The sequence below is a fragment of the Myxine glutinosa genome, chromosome 2, assembly GCF_964187855.1.
Source record: "Myxine glutinosa chromosome 2, kmMyxGlut1.1, whole genome shotgun sequence".
Lineage (NCBI taxonomy): Eukaryota > Metazoa > Chordata > Myxini > Myxiniformes > Myxinidae > Myxine > Myxine glutinosa.
In genome coordinates, this window is record NC_136262.1 from 76,598,347 (window position 1) to 76,619,338 (window position 20,992).

Sequence of the window (20,992 nt, forward strand, 5' to 3'; positions counted from 1 at the left end):
TACTATTTACAGGCTCAAAATAACCAAGGAGAAGGAAAGATAAGAAAATAATATACAGAAGCTTTTAGAGACACAGGGAAAATACTAGCTTATACTGACTTGATTATCTACCCAGGACAGAACAAACAAAGACGACTCACACGGGGAATGATGATAGGAATTGGCTGGAAGGTGGTGTGTGGCTGGAGGGGGAGGATGGCACGGAGCTGGCTGGAGCTTGATCCCGCACGGGACGTCGGGCTGGACCTCGACGGCCGCTGATGCCACCGAGCCTGTCGTGTGCGCGGGATCACGGGTCGGAGCTGCTTGGTGGAGCCGACGCGCTGGTGGGGGGTCTGGCGTGACGGGTTCTCTCCTCTCTCTTTCTTGGTCCAACCACTCTTTCTCCACCGACAACTCAACGCAACCACTGACCACCACTGACGACCAACTCAGCTCTTGTCATGGACCTCTCTACGCGCGCCTCATCACTATTGCGCCCGCGCTTTTTATAACGCCTCCAGCGATTAAGCCGCCGGCCTTCAGGTCACGCCCATCGGTGTGCTCACCTCGGCCCTGGTTGGTCGCGCGACCCTATGGCTCTGCCCTTGATGACGACAGGCGGGCACGCCTTTCTTCCCCAACCTTGCCTCGTGGCCAATGGTGGTTGAAGAAAACCACCCAAAAAGCAGTTGGCCATTAAAAAATGAAATGAAAGGGGATCTACTCTTATTTCACTTGGTGCAATGGAGTATTTAAATTAATGGGAGACACGGCCTTACCCTAAGACACATAATAAGATATAAGCTACTGAACAAGGGTTTTATCGGGTCCTGCAATGTGGTGTTTCATGGAATAACTACCGAGACGCCCTTTGACCTTTACACTACGGAGGTATTTACAAGGATCATGACATTTACAAAGGGTGATCTTTACAACAATTTAAACTACAACAACAAAAAAAACAACGCATTCTCATATCCACAACACTGCACCCTCCTCCTCTTAGGCACGTCCCGGGCCTACAACTTAAATTTAGTGTGACACGTAGGTGTAGTTCCCTCTACTTTTAACCTGACCCTGAGTGCGACAGTTTTAAAACATAAATAAATGTGTCCCGCTGCTCCATTGCACCCTGCCTAACAGACTTACGCCCACAGTTAACCGAATTGCGGAATGGTCTTCAAACTATACACTGACGGTGGGGAGCATTATTTACAATTGACGCTACTTTTATTTACAAAACTAACCCAGGACCTGTAATTGTTCTTTCTGGGGGGGGGGGGGGGGAGACAGTCTGCTCTGCATCGACGCACCATGAAAACACCCAAAAACGCACCAATACACCCCCAAGCACCAATCGGTGCAGTCATCACTGTTCATGAATATTCAATGAATAAAAATAACCAAACAACCCCTAACCCTGCAGGTGATCTCTTGCTCTTCGGCTCCCTCTGCTGGCTATTATTATTTCTTCCAGTTGTTGTCTTTTTTTCCTTTGCTGGCGGCCTATTTGAACTGAAAATGAAATGCACCCAACGTGTCCTTTTTTTATTTATGGCCCACAGGGCCGACTAGTGTGGTTCACCTGTGGGGCATCGGTGCCCTGTGGCCAAGGTCTGCCAGCAAGATTTCGGGCCCTCATGGCCGGTTCCAGCAGAGGGGCCACGCCCCAACCCATGGGGTCCACCAGTGGTGCTCGGCCACAGACATGTGGTCCATAATGTGGTGCATCGATGCAGACAGCTGGTTCTGGGAGTTCCGGGCGCACAATGGAGGCCTCACGCATGCTCCCCTCGGCGCCCAATGGCGCACAGGTCATGTGGGAGACAAAAGGGGGAAGACAAATGAGCGAGGGGTAAGGTCACAAGGGTACACATCAATAAGGCAATGCAAGGTGAAATGCGTACGGAGGGCGAAGTGAGAAAGCTCGTCCCTACCGTACGTCACCCACCCCGTCACCTACACTACCCTTACCCTTACCCCGTATGTACAAAATCTACACATTACCAATCCGTCGCTACCGTCACGTCTTCCCATATTTCCCTTATACCAAATTCGTCTCCACAATCCCTCTAGCCAAAATTTGCCATCACCCAATTCATCACCAATCCTCATAAGGAGGGAGAGATGGAACTCAAAGCACAATGTCTCACCTACGTCATGATGTGTCTCACAATCCAAAACATTTGCACAATAAAATAATTAAACCAACCTGGCATGGTGTGGAGGTACCTGTCACCTCAGGTGAGTGGATGTAGATGGTGCGAGGAGACTTCAATCCTAACTATCCTCTAAATGACATTAACACACTTTACACTACCCGGGGTCTCTCCCTGCCAATCCATTGGCCAACTTACACTATGGGTTCTAAAAACCAATTCCCATTGACCAAACTGTGGTGCTTCTTCAATTTGGGGTCTCACTCCCCCGATTCATCTCCCGGTGCCCTTGCACAATTTCTTGGGCTGTGACGTGTAGCTCTCCCAGCAGGTCTACCCACCTGCACACCTCCACCACTGCAGTTGCCACCCGAGCTTACCTAGCTCCTCACCCTAACCTAACTAACTGGGGAAGGCCCCTCCTGGCTCTGTCACCCCTCGGTGCCCTCTGGCACTGGGCTACCCGGGTCCATCCTCCGGATCCTCGGGCCCCATCCACAACTACCGGCTCCCAGAGCCCACCTGCGGCCTCACCTGGCCGACATCCTTATAGTGGTGGAGTGCCCAAACCAACTACACACACTAACAGGCTACACGCCCAGCCATTTCCACAACACTAATGCACCCATCCAAATACCATTCTTTCACCCGCACCACAGATGCCAATATCCAACCATAATTTACCTATACCCTTTACCTAACACTTACACTACCCGCCCCGGGTATTCGTGATGGGGGTCCACTCTTCCCCCATTCACACCTTCGCACCATCCACTCCACTCCATAGCTTCCATCATACTCACTCCACGACCATCCATTCCAATACCCCATATATTCCACACTCCATGTATTCCACCCTCCCATTCTCCATTCACCTGTAGTTGCACACCTGTGCACTCACACCTGGTGCCACCTGCACCCTCCTCCTCCCTGGACCATTTGGTCAATACAACTCACATCACTATCACTCACTCAAACACTGCTCCATACACCTGTTCAGTTGCACACCTGTGCAATCACACCTGGTCCCCATACACTTTTCACAATACACTTCTAAATACACTTCCAACACTCACACGGCATCATCTCATCTAACTGCTCCCCTCTGAAACTTGCGCTTCCCAGTCGTCCCTTTAAACTATTGCGCTCCCTCGTCATTATCATCCACACTAAACTACCTGCGTCCCCACTACAGGTATCCTTGTCACTAACTAATCTTAACGTTACCTAATGTCATCTTTTCTAGATCCCTACACATGGTATATCCTAACCCACCCGGGCTAGTTTTCACTGCCATACACCCCATAAACTAGAGCTTCTTTGCCCCCCTCTGTGAGGGATTATGGATTGGCCATCCCATCACATGGGGCATCTCTTACTATAAATTTTGCTCGTCCAATTTCAACAAATCAAAAATTTGCCAATAATCTGCCAATCACTGTACCATTACCAATCATCACTCTGCCAATCCTTTGCCAATCATCAAATTTTGTTTTTCTAATTTCGGGTCCAGACCACTATCCTCATCATTACAGTCTACTTACTAATGCCTCTTGGTGTGCCAATTCACTTCCAGAGCTCGGCTTCGTAAAGCCGAGCAATGAATGCGGGTTGTTTGGTGCCAGCGGCTGGATACGTCCCGCATTCGGTGCAGGGACGGGGGCTTACCCGGGCCGAGACCCCACGCACCACCTCGGCACGGAGCCATCCCATGGCCCGATCTCGACCTGCCGGAACGTCTCAACAAAAAGGGGTCGCCATGACGACCCTTCCTATCGGGCTGCCCGCTCCGCCTAGTGGAGCACGGACGCGGCCGTTCAAAGCGAGGCACAGCATGGATCACGTACTGCGGTCCTTTCGAACCCGCCGTGGTTCGGATCCCCGCTGGTCCTCACGGCACGCAAAGCTGCCCGACGCGCACCGAGGGCCCGATTCGGCTATAAGTCGCTCTAACCGCTAACCCGGTTACCGTCGATGCCTCACCTGCATGCTTACACCCCGCAGCCCATTCCTTGCTCATACATCCAGCTGTTCCCATGCTCCTCGTCATTGCACCTTCTCTTACACACCCAGGTGCACTCATTCCGCTCACAGACGTGGTCACACACCTGACCACCGAACACCTTGGCACACATTCGTCGTTCGCACACCTCACCAACACACCTCTTCGCGCCCCCTCCTCGGTCACCTCCTCTGTGACAACCACAGGTGTGCTCTCACTCGCACACCCAACCACGTGCCTCACTACCAACTCAAGTGTGCATTCCCACACACGCGCTACCATTCCAGGTGTGCATCCTTCCATTCCAGGTGTACATCCCCTCTCACCTGTCACAACCAACTCACGCTCCGTGTCACTCTTACTACTCTCACCTCCACTCTCGGTCACGCACTCACCCTTACTCTCGCCAGCGCACTCTTTGCTCATGCACCCGTCCGTTACACACCTTTCTCACGCATACTCTTGCGCACACTCTCCCGTTACACCCTCTGTAACACACACCACAGGCGTGCATTCTCCCTCACTCTTGACAGCGCACTCTTTCCCCATGCACCTGTCCGTTACACACCTTTCTCACGCACACTTTCCCGTTACTTCCTCCGTAACACTCACCACAGGTGTACATGCTTCCGTTACATCCTTTGTAACACTCCCTACTACGCGCTTCCATGTGCTCCCTCGCACACGCGCGACGACCGACTCACTCTCGACAGCACCCTCACTCCTCGGCACGCACTTTTTCCTCACACACCCCAGAGTCGGACATTCTCGCACACCTCCTCCTTCGCACACCGTACCTGTCGCACACTTCACCAACGGCCTCTCACGAACACCCGGATCCAAATCAACCCCCAAGCCAACTGAAGCTTTCCTCACAGCATATGCATTTCCGAATATATCGCCACTCACCTTGGCACCTCGTCTCCGCACCTCCTTCGCCACCTGCAAACTCTTTATTTGGTTAGTGAGCACACCATTATGAGTTGAGCACCGACCTTGCACATATTCCATCACCTCCTCCTGTATTTCTCTCTTAGTTTCTGTCCGTCACTTCTTAATTTCACTCACCTCTTCTTCCACTTCCTCTAATTTTTGCTTCACCTCTTTTATTTCCCGGTGCGTCTCCTCAAGTTCGTCCTCTAAGGCTACCTTGACCGTTTCTATGTGCGTCCTCACCTCTCGGTCCTTCGTCTCCATTACTTCTGTCACCTCTTCCAACCTCGTTGTCAGTCCCTCACGTACCATCTGACATTGCCTCTGTGTCGCTATCAAGTCATTTTTAATGTCGTTTTGTGTCGCTTTTAACCCTCCTAGTACCGCAGTGTTCCTTTGAACCTGCTCTGTTAGTTATTTTTGTCCCTCCGTCAGCTGTTCCACCTCCTCCGTCAGATCTTCTATTCCCCCTTGTAACCTAGCCGTTCCATTTCTCACCTCTTTCTCTATACGCTTTTCGCCTCGCTTTACCTCCTCGCGTACCCCCGAGACCTCCTCACTTACACCTCGTCGTATCTCCTTTTTCATCTCCTCCCTCTCTTTTGTAGATAATAATAATAATAATAATTCATTTATTTTGTATAGCGCTTTTCCAGAAGCCCAAAGGCGCTTTGACAGAGTGGAAAACATAATGCATAACAATACATGAAAACAACAATTGCAAAAAGACAAGAATCAAGAAAACAAACAGCAGCGATATACGGCATATATATAAGACAAGAATCAAAAAGACAAGACAAGAATCAATAGGGAAATATTTAAAGCAAAAGGAGGGAGAAGGAGAAGAGATAGTCAGGGGTTAAATGCTGTGGGTTGAATGTTGAATGCAGCGTTGAACAGGTGGGTCTTTAGTGATGTTTTGAATGTGGTGAGTGAGGAGGAGTCTCTGATGGTGTGAGGTAGTGAGTTCCAGAGGGTGGGAGCAGCGATGGAGAAGGCCCTGTCCCCCCAGGATCTGAATTTGGTCCGGATGGAGGGGGTCAGGAGGTTGGTACCAGCAGAGCGGAGGTTGCGGGTGGGAGTGTGTCTGGAGAGGAGGTCAGCCAGGTAGGATGGGGCCAGGTTATGGAGGGCTTTGTATGTCAAGAGGAGGATTTTGTACTGGATTCTCTGGGGGATGGGGAGCCAGTGAAGCTTGTAAAGGACGGGGGTGATGTGGTCACGGGTCCGGGAATGAGTGAGTAGACGGGCAGCGGAGTTCTGAATGTATTGGAGTTTATTGGTGATTTTTGAGGGTGAACCATAGAGGAGGCTATTGCAGTAGTCCAGACGGGAGGTGATGAAGGCGTGGATGAGGGTTTCTGCAGCCGTGGAGGAGAGGGATGAGCGGAGATGGGCAATGTTTTTCAGGTGAAAGAAGGCTGACTTTGTGATCTGTTTAGTGTATTTGTCGAAGGAAAGGGTTTGGTCAAAGATGACGCCAAGATTCCGGATGTGAGGGGAGGTGGATACTGGGATACCGTCGATGTTGAGGGCAAAGTTATGGGTGGATTTTGTGAGCGTTTTTGGGCCAATGATGATTATTTCAGATTTATCACAGTTAGATGCCACCCTCATCTGTCCCAATTCATCCCTCTGAGCATCCAGTTTGGTTTCTACTCCGATTTTCACCTCCTCTATCTGCTCTCCCATTTGTTTAATTTCTCGGGCGGATTGCTCCCCTATTTCCCCCAATTTGCCTTCCATCCTATTTTCTAACCCCATTAACCCATTTTTCACCCCCTCTATCTGATTCTCCTGGGCAGCCATTCTATTTTCCACCCCCGTTAACCCATGTTTCACCCCTTCTATCCCATTGTCTAACCCCTCAAATTTCTTGTCTAATCCCTTAAAATTATTGTCTAACCCCTCAAATTTAGCTTCTAGCCGTTCCCCCATTTCTCCCATTTTTTCCCCCATTTCTCCCATTTTTCCCTCCATTTCTCCCATTTCGCCCCCCAATCGCTCACTCTGAGCATGCATCCGGTTCCCCATTTTGGCTTCCAATCGCTCCCCCTGAGCATCCATTTTTGCCATCATTTGAATCATAAAGACTCGCATGTACTCTGGCATCTCTGGCTCGGCTGCCGCGACCACGTGTGCAGCGCAATTTGGTGCTGCTACGGTCACGGGCGCGGCAAAATTTGGTGCCGCTACAACCACGTGCGCGATAGCGCCATCTTGTGCGCCTGATACCCCATCAACCACCTCCTCCATATACATTTCCCCGAGGTCCTGGGTCGATTCCACCCCGTCTATCTCTCCCACCGGCATCCCGTCACCTTGACCAGCCATGGCGCGATTTCAAAATTCGGGTTTTGCTTTAAAACAACACAAATTTCCAGCAGCTCCAAATTTTGACCAAATTTTTTATAGATGTTTTAAAAATTTGGTTCGGGCCTCTTATCTCACTCCCAGACACCAATTTTTACGCCAATAGTACAATTGGTGTTCCACAATTAGGGCTAAATAAATTTAGTCCCAGGTTCGAATCCCAACTCCTGACTACCAATTTGTTGCGGCCCGCGGATTAGGATGTTATTTTTACCGAGCGGAGGTATAACCGCGGCCGAACAGTTGTTCCCCGACTAAACCCGATTTACCCAAACGTTGGCCGTATCGCGCCACCGCTATTCAATCAGGGAAAAGACAAAGACGACGGATGTGAAGAAAAGGAATAAGAAGACGAGAAAAGGGTTGAAAATACTACTAAATTTATTTACTATTTACAGGCTCAAAATAACCAAGGAGAAGGAAAGATAAGAAAATAATATACAGAAGCTTTTAGAGACACAGGGAAAATACTAGCTTATACTGACTTGATTATCTACCCAGGACAGAACAAACAAAGATGACTCACACGGGGAATGATGATAGGAATTGGCTGGAAGGAGGTGTGTGGCTGGAGGGGGAGGACGGCACGGAGCTGGCTGGAGCTTGATCCCGCACGGGACGTCGGGCTGGACCTCGACGGCCGCTGATGCCACCGAGCCTGTCGTGTGCGCGGGATCACGGGTCGGAGCTGCTTGGTGGAGCCGACGCGCTGGTGGGGGGTCTGGCGTGACGGGTTCTCTCCTCTCTCTTTCTTGGTCCAACCACTCTTTCTCCACCGACAACTCAACGCAACCACTCAAAGCAACCACTGACCACCCCTGACGACCAACTCAGCTCTTGTCATGGACCTCTCTACACGCGCCTCATCACTCTTGCGCCCGCGCTTTTTATAACGCCTCCAGCGATTAAGCCGCCGGCCTTCAGGTCACGCCCATCGGTGTGCTCACCTCGGCCCTGGTTGGTCGCGCGACCCTAAGGCTCCGCCCTTGATGACGACGGGCGGGCACGCCTTTCTTCCCCAACCTTGCCTCGTGGCCAATGGTGGTTGAAGAAAACCGCCCAAAATGCAGTTGGCCATTGAAATGAAATGAAAGGGGATCTACTCTTATTTCACTTGGTGCAATGGAGTATTTAAATTAATGGGAGACACGGCCTTACCCTAAGACACATAATAAGATATAAGCTACTGAACAAGGGTTTTATCGGGTCCTGCAATGTGGTGTTTCATGGAATAACTACCGAGATGCCCTTTGACCTTTACACTACGGAGGTATTTACAAGGATCATGACATTTACAAAGGGTGATCTTTACAACAATTTACACTACAACAACAAAAAAAACAACCCATTCTCATATCCACAACAATACTTTACAGTGGCCTTTGGTGGCCTCAAAACGGCCTTCAAGGGCAAAATGCGTAGCTTAAAACTTTGCCCAGATGGTGAAGTAGTTACACCAAAATGTTGGAACCTATAGGAGCGATTGTTCGGCCATGAAAGAGTGACAAACACTTGAAATTATTTATAAGATAGATAAAACCGAATACTGTAACTAGAAATCGATTTTAACTTATTGATAAAGGGAATATCTAGTTATGGATAAAATATTAATAATAAAAAATATTGTGCTAAAATGTGCTCTAATTACATTTCAAAAGTTTTTATTTAAAAGGGTAACGAGACTCAAGGAAGAGCCGACAACAGGTGAAATGGATCACCAGAGAAAATGGGTTAAAGGGAAAGGAATGGCATGATAATAAATGGATGTACCAGAACACCACGAGAGGAATGGCAGCAGAACGATGGGAACATGGTCTCTGTGTGTGTCATGAAGCTCAGAGCTAGGAATAGGAAAGACCATGAAGTGGCAGTGGACAACAGGATTATAATCCAACAGCTTAACAGAGAATCAGGTTAACAGTTCCACAGCCGAGAAAAGAGGAATGTGAAAGACTTATGAAGGGTAACAAAAAAATTGTTTCAGACAGAATGTGTGTTACCTGGAGGGACAGGGGTTAGGTAGAGTGTTAAAGGGCAGGAGAAGCAAGAGCAGAATAATGCTGATAAACTGCAAGGCCACCAACTTGCCTTTTGTGAGCAAGAAGCAGCCACTGAGACTCCGTTTCTTGGTGTGAGATTTCAATGCCTCTTCAATTGAGGGCTTTAAATTCCATGGCTTCAAGGGGGGGGAGATGGGAGCAAGATGGGAAGCAGCAGCTCCGGTCCACAGTAGAAAGCCATATTCCATGAAATTTTAGATAAAATATATTTGTATACTGTGATAACCTGAGGGTGGGAGAGGAAAGACGTGGCCCTGAGGAGAAATTTGAGGTGAAGACCAGCTTGCAGATATAATCTGCCCAACATAGACTATAGCTGATATACTGTGGCCCAGGATCTCAAGGGCCTTCCTTTTCCCAGTGGCTGATCACAAAAATAAATATTGGGGAATTTTATTGCTGGGAAGGAGGGACAAAGTGAGAATATAGGTCTTGCTCTAAAAAAATGTGATTCTCGTAAATGACCAGTTTCTTATTTTGGCCAGATTAGCAGAGAGGAAGGAATGCTGCCACAAACTGCATGGAAGAGGAGTCCAGAACTATTCTGGATAGAGATCTGCAGTGTAACGCAATTTATTTTTCAGCGGTGGTTCATGTGAGGCCTATGGCTGCTGGTTGTATCATTTTGTGGGAGACATGGCTACCATGATGCAATGCCTCTTTATAACCAGTCATCTGGTACTCATTTTGCCAACCTTGGAAGGATTACAGGCTGAGTCAAACAACCTGGTGTTAATTCAACGACATGACGGAGGCTCAACCTCAGGATCCTAATATCTCAAGTCAGCCACCTTAACCGTTAAGCCAACACGAGGCTTGATTTTCCAGTGACAAATATATGTCATTGATTTTTATCAATAGCAGGACTGATCCCAGAACAATAACCCTCAGAAGACACACACACCTAGAAGTAATTCAATTCAAAACAACCTCTGGTTGTACGTAAGCACAGACAAAATCTTATAGCCAAGCTAGGATGGACCATAGATACCATTAGTTGACATTTTGGCAAACAGAGTTGGCTGCCAGACAGGAATAAATGTGTGGATGATATCCAGAGAGATAGCCCTCCCTTGTTTGATATTGAGGGCATCCATTCATCGCTGACAGAGCAGAAGCAGGATGTACGTGGTGGGATGACCTGGGCGGAAGCTAAACGAATGATGGAAGATCAGAGGCTGAGAGGATAGATGACTCTTGACATCTGCTTCAATTATTATCGATTTCCTCCAGACTTTGGTTATGATGGGGAGAAAGAGAAGGTGTCTGGGGAGAAGGAGTACTCAATAAATGGTTAGGATTTTCATCACCTTGGAATATTTTCAGTGAAGTGTCAAATGGATACAGGATGAGAGGAATTAGGGACCTTGGCCTGATATGTAAGGATAGAGTTAAAGCAAGGCAGCCTTAGTATGAACAGCACCCATCATGACCCCATCCTTCATGTTCCAGAGAAATACTTCACCAACTGCCAACAAGTTTTTGTGGATGGTGAAGAACATGCGATTTTGGACCTCTGTTGTAGCTGAAGCTGGATTTTGGTGGATCTGAGGTTGAAAACACAGCAGATACGAGTTTTGCAAAGAGAAAGGCTAGCTGCTTTTGGGGTACAAGATGTTGGACAGGATTGGTGGAGATGTGAGGGAAAGACCCTGTTGAGGAATGACTTAAAACTTTCAAAAGCAATTTTTGTACACTGCACCTTTCCTATGCCATCTCCAGGCGCTGCATAACGTCATTGCCGGGCACCGAAGGGGGCTCGGCAGTGACACACGCTGAAAGGGAGTACTCAGTTTTCACTCTGGTTGTTTTCTTGCTTTCTTGTTTGTTTGTCCGGGCGGTATCTCAGCCATCCTTTGAGCTAGGAAACTGAAATTTCAGCACAATATTGAGCAAGTACTTTGTCAAAAATATTATTTTTTCTTTTTTGATTAATCAATTAATTGATGAGTTATTTAATTATTAGCGGTTAATTAAGTACTTATACATTTACTTTCTCTTCTGACCATTATCTCAGGCACCTTTTGAGTTAGGAAGCTGATATTTGGACATGCCAATGACCAAGTGATTTGGCTAGTAAGGCTATTTTTGATTTATTGATTAATCAATTAATCAATTAATCATTTAAGTATTTAATTATTTGATTAATGACAATTTTTTTTTTTTTTTTAAGTTACAGATTCGGATGAAATGGTGGTGGTTTATGTGTTCTATTAGCGAATTGATTAATTATTATTAATTTTTTTTTTCCATTATTAATTATTTATTTATTTTCTTTCTCATCTGGGCAATATCTCAGGCACCTTTTGAGCTAGGAAGCTGATATTTGGACATGACAATGACCAAGTGATTTGGCTGTAAAAGGTATTTTTTATTTATTGATTAATTAATTAATCGATTCATTATTTAATTATTCGATGAATGACTTAATAAATGTATTTTTTTAAGTTATAGATTCGGATGAAATGGTGGTGGTTTATGTATTATATGAGCCAATTGATTAACTATTTAATTTTTTAATGATTATTATTTATTTATTTTCATTATTAATCATTTATGAATTTTCTTTCTCATCTGGGCAATATCTCAGGCACCTTTTGAGCTAGGAAGCTAATATCTGGACATGACAGTAACCAGGTGATGTGGCCATAAAGGATATTTTTGATTTATTGATTAATCATTTAATCGATTAATTATTTATTGATTAATCAATTAATTAATTATTTTTTATTAACGACTTATTTAATTAAATTTCTAAAAGATACATCTTCGGATGAAGCACTAGTGGTTTAGTTATGGTATTAGCCAATTGATTAAGAAAATATTTTATGATAATCCTTTATTGATTTTAATTATGCAATGAATCAATCAATTATTGTACACCTCTCCCTCCCAACGCAGTTTCTATGAGCTGCACTGCGGTATTGCCGGGCGCCAGAGGCGCCCCGGCAATGCCGTGCTGTAAGATATTTAATTATTTGGCATGGGGGCAGTGTACTTTGAATGTATCTGTACTTGTTCTTCTAGTAGTTGATCTTTTCAGGGCAAACAGTAACCTTTCTCGTGGATGCAGATATGTTGTCTGTATTATAAAAGGGTTTTTAGTTGGTGGTTCGAATCACACTTCTCATAATAGTCTTTTACCATAGTGCTTGAGTCTGTAGTTTGGCAAAAACAGCACACACATCCTGCATATTGGGATTAATAGCTTGGGGCTGGGAGGGGTTATGGGAGGTTGTGGATGGGGCAGAGGGATGGGAGGTGGATATTAAATGCACTAGCAACGGTACCTGCCCTATGGGCAGGGCTTCAATTGGGAGGCCCAAATGAAAAGGCAAAATATCAGAAATTGAAGGCTTTTTTATTTTAAACGATTCATATAAACATCCGTTGAATCATATCACACGCAAATCATTAAAATCTAAACAGTACATGGCGCCCATTTTGAAAAAAGATTGAATTCTGCAAAACGGAAGCGGCCACTACACGTCTTTCTCAGTCGCACGTTTATGTGTGAAGAGTGCGCGCCGAATCTGTAACACGGAAGCGGCCGCTACACCTGTTTCTCAGTCGCTTTGCAAACGCTGCTATGTTACTTCGGAGCCGCACGTTTATATAGGAAGAGTTCATCAGAAGTCGATCTACTCTCTCCTGGTACGTAGAATAAACAGTATTTGTAGAATTTCAACAAAAGCCACATCACTGTTCATATCGGTAAATATTATTCCATCGTGTTTGGAAAAACTGGAAAATTGGAAAACTTGGAAAAATAATATAGCCTATTTTACTCCTAGGAGTTCCAGGAATACCCACCCAAAATATCGTTGCGACGGTTGAGCTGTTTTTGCGGTACCTTCGAACGGACGGACGGACATTTGGTGAATTATGGTAAGATAATCTGGTTTATTAATTTTGCTTGTAGCATGTAGAGATAGAAATGTACTTTCAAGAATTTGCTACATGTGTTTGTTGAATGAGATTATAGTATACATTTTTTTCTCATCCTTGTACATGTAGGCCTACACAGCAAAGCAACTGATGACTGGTTCTTCTTCTCCCCTTCCTTCTCTTCCACTCTGCTTTCTCACTTGTATATACCCAGAGCGATAGAGAACATTTGTGAAAGCCCCTCCCTCTATAAACTGCTCATATTTGTTAGATGTTTCCATATCCAGAAGTATAATAAATAATAAGCTTGACAAAATCTACCGAACTGACAATCTTTCCAAGCAGCATCAAGTCTAACGACCCTATTATAATTTGTCACCTTTATATTCTGCTCAACTTTTAAAATAAAGATCTCAACTTGACAAACATAACAGCATCGACATGATAATACTCTCTCTCCTCCAGTCTGTCTGTCCAACGTCTGTTCAGAGTGTGGCTTCACTCATTCTGGGAGGGGCTTCAAAGCAAATCTCCACCATTTTGTTTGAACCGCATATCTGAGGCCTATTTTGTTAGGCTCGCGCTTTCTGACTTTCTCACAGCTTTACCCAAACTCTAATTCGACATCTGACTTCATTTTCCATAGTCGCCAAGATGGTTTCAGACTGGGATGCAAAGAACAGGAAGGAAATTGGACGAAAGTTAGCGTTTATAGAAAAAAATGCATTTTAAATGAAATTGTACCCTGTAATATAAAGTCCATTCAGACTCCATCATGGCTTTATCCCGACTCTAATTCACCATCTGATTTCATTTTTCATAGTCACTGAGAAGGTTTAAGACTAGGTTACAGCAAAAGTTGCCAAAATGGCGAAATGCATTCTAATAGCCGTCCATTCCATCCATCCCCGAACTACTCCCTCAATTTTGGGGCTAGCCCTGCCAAACCTTCTGTGGAACGTTTTTCGGTTCCATTAGGTGTCCTGAGGTAGGTGTAGGTGTAAGGTTTCATAAATTTATCAATACAATCATGATTTTGACTTTCGATTTGTATGAAGTGTTTCATATCTGCCCTTTCTCGCCAACAGATTTGTCTGTATTGGTTACCACGTCAGATCGGTCAATATTCGTTTACATCACGAGTGTTTGTAACATTGTATTTTGTTATATTAATGTTATAGTATTAATATGTGATTGGAATGATGCTGTTTGGAATGAAAATATAGAGAGATTGAGTTTAAAGTAGAATGAGGAAATGACGTGAGGGTTTCCATCTCTGACATTCGCAGATTCGGCATTTGTAGTTTCACCATTGACCGAGTGTAAAACATCCGAATCGTAAAAAAAAAAGATATCGTGCTAAATATGTTTTTTGGTCCTATCTCTCAATTGTGAAGAATCACTAAAACATAGTATCTGGATATGGGTCTTCACCGGAATCTAATCAGTCAATCCTTGTCGCACACTAAAGTTTTATCCGAATCCGTCCATAACGTTTTGAGATATCCTGCTCACAGACATACAGACAAACAGGGGTGTAAACATAACCTTCGTCCACACATTCGGTTGCAGGAGGTAATCAATAGAATATAATTTGCAATTATTCAAGGACAAGATGCCCTGGAGCCCACACCCAATCCTGGACATTCCAATCAGTCACAAGATAGGCATGCGGTGGCAGGGGAGGAGTTGGTCATATTATGGCCTGGAAGGTTCTGAAGGCAGAGCACAAGGAATCCACATCCATACAGCCAAGTATCAGTTTAAGATTGGCTGGCATTAAAAGGGGTCATTTCAGGGTTGGCTATTTTGCTATTTTAAAAAAGAAAGTGCAGAGTGGATGCTTGGAATATGAACATTGAGGATGAAGTTGGAGCAGAGTGCATTTGAATAAGAACTAAGAGTATCCAAGTTCAATGACCTCAAATGTGGACTGTGAGTGGGTGCTCCTGGAACTACAGTCTGGGTGAGGATGTACTCAACATGCAGCTTTTATCGCTGTGTCGGAGCTCTTGGACGACAGTAAGTTGGCATCCCACATGCCGAGGTCAAGCAGTGACTGGAACGATCACTTTTTTAGATTTGCTGCAGAAACCATGCATCATGCCTTACTTACCCATTCCTTCCCTCAACCCAGCCAACTTGCACTAATTCAAAGCTACACACTGCGAGATTAATCTTAACGAGAAAGTTAACAACAAAAATGAGCTCCATACTTCACTCTTTTTTGCATGTTTGTCCATTTGTGTCTTTTTGTGTTAGAGCGTCCACTCCGCATCTGGAAGGTTGGCAGTTCAAACCCCAGCCGAATCATACCAAATACTTTAAAAATGGCATGTGTTGCTTACTTGCTTGATGCAAGAACAATGCCTATACAGTCGTGGCCAAAAATATTGGCACCCTTGCACTTTTTTCAAATAACTCACAATTTTCTCTAAAAATAAGTTGAAATTGACAAAAGTATTTGGTCTACACAATTCTTTATTTCACTGTTAATATTACAGAACCTTTGTTTTTGATTCAGAACTTAATATATCCTTTTAAATCATAAAAGAAAAAGAAATGGTATTGACAAAATTATTTACAATCTTGACTTAATATTTGGTAGTACAGCATTTGGACAAAATAACTGCAGTCAAGCACTTCCTATAGCCATGAATGAGCGTCCTCTCTTTTTTTTTTTTTTTTTTTTTTTTGTATACAACATCGAGGCTCGTGAAAGAGCGAACATTAATCACACAGAAAGACAAACCGACACAAAAAACATATAACATCGGGAGCGGTAGACAAGATGGGGAGAGAGGGGGAAGGACACAAAACACAACATTTGAGAGCAGGGACCGAGAGACATGGAGACATCGAGAGATCTGAGAGAGGGCGCGGGCTTTGGGAGGGGGGCATGGGAAGGGGGGGGGAGGTATAAAACATATGGACACTGCCAGGACTTCCAGGAAAGAAGTTGGAATTTCAAACAAGGTGGATCTGGGGTGAATTAGCGGGGGTAGAAAAGATCAAGGTTTTGGATGGGGGAAGATAAGAGATGGTGGTGAACAGCTGTTTTAAAGACCTGGAGGGAGGAGTGGGATTGAAGGGAGTGAGGGAGTTTGTTCCAGAGGTGGGAGAAAAGAGGAATGAAAGAGTGAATGTGAGCAGAGAGCCGAGATTTCGGCAGTTTAACCATCAGAGGGTTGCTGGCAGATCTTGTGCGACCTGTAGGAATATTTGGGGGACAGAGCACAGAGAGAGCTGGGGGTGCAAGGCCGGAGAGGAGTCGGTAGAAGACAGAAAGACCACCTACCTGCCTGCGGTGAGTGAGTGAAAGGCCCTCAGAGATAGCTTCATCGCGGGAGATTCCAATAATTCTGAAAGCTTTGGTTTCAACAGCGTGAAGCCGAGCTAGGTGTGAGGCAGGAGCACCGGCCCATAGGGGAGAACAGTATTCCATTGAGCTGCGGATGAAAGCCTTGTATGTGGTGAGGAGCTCAGGTGTGCCGAGGAAGGACTTCGCACGACGGAGGATGCCCAGTCGGCGACTGGCTTTGGAGGCCAGCTTGGAAATGTGGGTTTCCCAAGAAAGATCATGGCAGATAGTGAGACCCAAAAGCTTGAGCGACAACCCAGCCAACAGCCAACTTCCCCCCCCCCCCCACCCCCCCCCTCTACTGGTAGGTTGGCTCACTCTTCTTGTGCAAACTGCTCCAGTTCTCCCAGATTTGAAGGTTTCCTTCTCCCAACTACTGTTTTCAGATCTCCCACAGGTGTTCAATGGGATTTAGATCTGGACTCATTGCTAGCCACTTCACAACAGTCCAGCGTTTTGTCTTGAACCATTCCTGGGTACTTTTTGAAGTGTGTTTGGGGTCATTGTCCTGCTGCAAGACCCATGACCTTCGACGGAGACCCAGCTTTCTGACACTGTGTTGAACATTGCGTTTTGGGATTTCTGTGTGGAATAAGCTAAGATTTAGTAATTCTTTTTAGCTTTTTTTTGTTTTGTTTCACTGCATTCCAAAGAAATACATATGTGGACACCAAAATATTTGTGACTGGATCAATATAATGACATAAAAAAATAAAACATAAACACCTTTAGAGGCCATTTTTCCCTGCAGAGCGGGGGTTGGCCTTTTTTGGGCACCTTGGTCCCCTTTTTGAAGCAATGTTTTATGGCCGGATGCCCTTCCTGCCGCCAACCTTGTTAGTCGCCTTTTGCGACACACAGGGAATTAGCAGTGAACTGGTACTCAATTTGCCAACCTCGGAAGGATGACAGGCTGAGTCAACCCCCCTGGCGTTAATTCAGCGATCGACCGGGATTACGAACCCAGCATCCTAGGATCCCAAGCCGGCACCCTAACCGCTAAGCAATATAATGATATAATAGATCAATATAATTATGTAGTTTATGCATACGCAATATAGAACACACACAACAGGCATTTTAAGGCCATTTTCCCTGCTGGAGCGGGGGTTAGCCTTGCCGTCCCCATGACAATCTTCTCCATTTTGCCCTATTTTCTGAATCTCCCCTTGTTAACCCCCTTGCCAACATTTCTTCTTCCACTATCTTTAGCCAAGTCTTTCTCGGTCTTCCCCGTCCTCTACTTCCTTCTACATTCATTTCCATCACTCTTCTCAACCAGTCACTTTCATCCTTCCTCAACACATGACCAAACCATCTCAACCTGTTCCTCTTCACAGCATCAATCACAGGCTCTATTCCCATCATCTTTCACAATTTTATTCGCATTTGTCTTCCTCTCTCTCAACGATGCTCCACACATCCACCAAACCATTCGCATTTCCACCCTTTCCAGCCTTCGTTGCTGCTCTACGTTCATTACCCATGTCTCGCTCCCATAAATCACAACACTTCTCACACATGCAGCATACACCTTTCCTTCAGCTTCAATGACACTCCGCTCCTCGTCAGCACGCCACTCAGTTCCCGAAACTTCTTCCATGCACATCTCACTCCAGCAACCGTTGCCGAGTCTGATCCACCTTCTCCATTCAGCATGTCTCCGGGGTAGCAAAATGTTTTCACACCTTCCAGCTTCACGCCGTCTCCAAGATCCAACTCAACATTTCCTCCATCTGCAGCTCCCTCTGTGCACACCTTAGACTTGAATGTAGCTGCCACACTGGTGAATGACCTTCTCAAACCACTACATTTTTGATGAACCCACTCAGCGCACATTGTACATTGAATGGAGTTCACTCCGACACCCTTCCTGCACACAGCACATGGCCACTTCCCAGTTCTTTCCACCTCACCACATGCTTTACCACTTGCCATCACCTTCGTCTTTTCAATATTCACCTTCAGACCTTTTGTCTCCATACATTCCTGCCACTTCATCATCTTCTCCTTCAGTCCATCCATACTTTCTGCAATCAACACCAGATCATCTGCATACAACAACTCCCATGGCAAACCCTCCTTTACATTCCGAGCCAGCACCTCCATCACAGCTACAAACAGTAGTGGACTTAGTACCGACTCCTGATGCACTCCCACCTTTACCTCAAACTCACCACTGTTCCCGTCCTTCGTCCTTACAGCTGTGCACACTCTTTCGTACATTGCCATCACTACTCTGATCAACCATTCCTCCACTCCTAACTTCCTCAATGCCCATGTCACTACTTCACGTGGAACCCTATCGAATGCTTTCTCCAGATCAACAAACCCAAGAAACAACTTCTTCCTCTTCTCCTGCAACCACCTTACAATGCAAAGCGCATCTGTCATTCCTCTTCCTGGCATAAATCCAAAGTGCATTTCGTCGATCTTCACTTTCTTCATTATCCTCCTCTCCAACACCCTTTCCAATACCTTCATTCCATGCTCCAATAACTTTATCGCTCGATACGAGCCACAGTCCAGAGGGTCACCTTTCCCCTTGTATATAGGGACGAGGGTACTCAATTCCCAATCCACTGGAATGCGGCCTTCTTTCACCACCAGATTACAGATCTCTGTCATTCTCTTCACACCCCCAACTTCCTGCTGCCTTCAACATATCTCCCACAACTCCCGTCCTCCCGCTTTCCCGCTTTTCTACTCTTCATTGCTTTTATCGCTTCCTCAACTTCCTTCTCAGTTATCTTCTCTGCCGGTCCTAAAACTGGGTTACTCTCTATGTTGCCATCCCATTCATTGTCTGCATTCAACAGCATTTCCATATATCTCTTCCATCTTCCTTTAATTCCATCTGGGTCCACAACGATTTGTCCCACTTCATCCTTCATGCAACTCACCCCCATCACATCACACCTCTCTTTTGCTATCTGCTTTGCAATCCTGAATACGGCTCTCTGACCCTCTTCCGAATCCAAGCGTTCTCCAAACATTTTCCTGCATGCCTCCTGCACCTTTGCTACCTCTTTCTTTGCAGCCTTCTTGGCTGCCTTCTAACTTTCATGCTTCTGCCCCAATACCCTTCGCCTTCTGCCACTCCTTGAACTTCTTCCTCTTCTCGTCAATCCTCTTTCCAACTTCATCATCCCACCACCATGTTTCCGAGTGCCTCGGTGGTCCTTTTGTCCATCCACATACCTCACCAACGGCTCCCAACAGACTATTTTTCATTGACATCCAACCACTTTCAAGCTCAACCACATCATCCGCTACCATACTCAGCCTCTCCTTTAATGCCTCCCTCACTGTCACCTCTTTCAACCTCCACACCTTCATTTTCGGTTAATACTTCACACGCCGAGCTCTCCTCGCACCTTTCACCCTTATGTCGCAGACAACCAAGTGGTCCTGTCAAACAGCCTCCTCCCCTGGGATTACCTTTGTGTCCCGGAGGTGCCCCCTATCTCGCCTACGCACCATCAGGTAGTCAACGGTTGTCATCGACCCACCTGACGTGTATGTAACAAGCTTATTATCCTCTTTCTGGAACTGAGTTTTACAAATCAACAAATCAGCTCCATCAGCAAACTCCAAAATCTTATCACCTTCTCCATTCCTCACACCATATCCGTAACCCCCATGAACTCCCTCAAAACCGTCCATACTCCTTCCCACATGTCCATTTAGGTCTCCTCCTACCACAACAACTTCCTCATCTTTCACGTTTTCCATCAGCTTCTCTATAGCACACCAAAACTTGTCCTTCTCTTCATCGCTCCGACCGACCTGCGGAGCATATCCCAAGATGACGTTCACCAAGAGCTTTCCTATCATCATTTTCACCATCATCAACCTATCACTCACTCTAGTCACACTCACCACACTGTCTACAAACTCCTCAGAAAACAGGACACCAACACCATGCACGCCTTCTGGGCACCCTTGCCACACAAACTTGTATTTCTGTCCCTGCCTACCCTTCACCATTCTCACACCACTTCCCTTCCATCTCGTCTCTTGCACACAACATATGTCCACTCTTCTTCTGACCAATACTTCGACCACTTCTCCTGATCTCTCTGTCATTGTCCCTACATTCCATGTCCCAAACCTCAGAAACCGATCTTCACTTCGGGCATCATACGTTTCGTCGTCATAAATGTTGTGATTTCCACCCTTGCTTCGATCGGGTTCCCCACCTTGAGTTTTGACGAGAGGGAGTGGGGTCCCC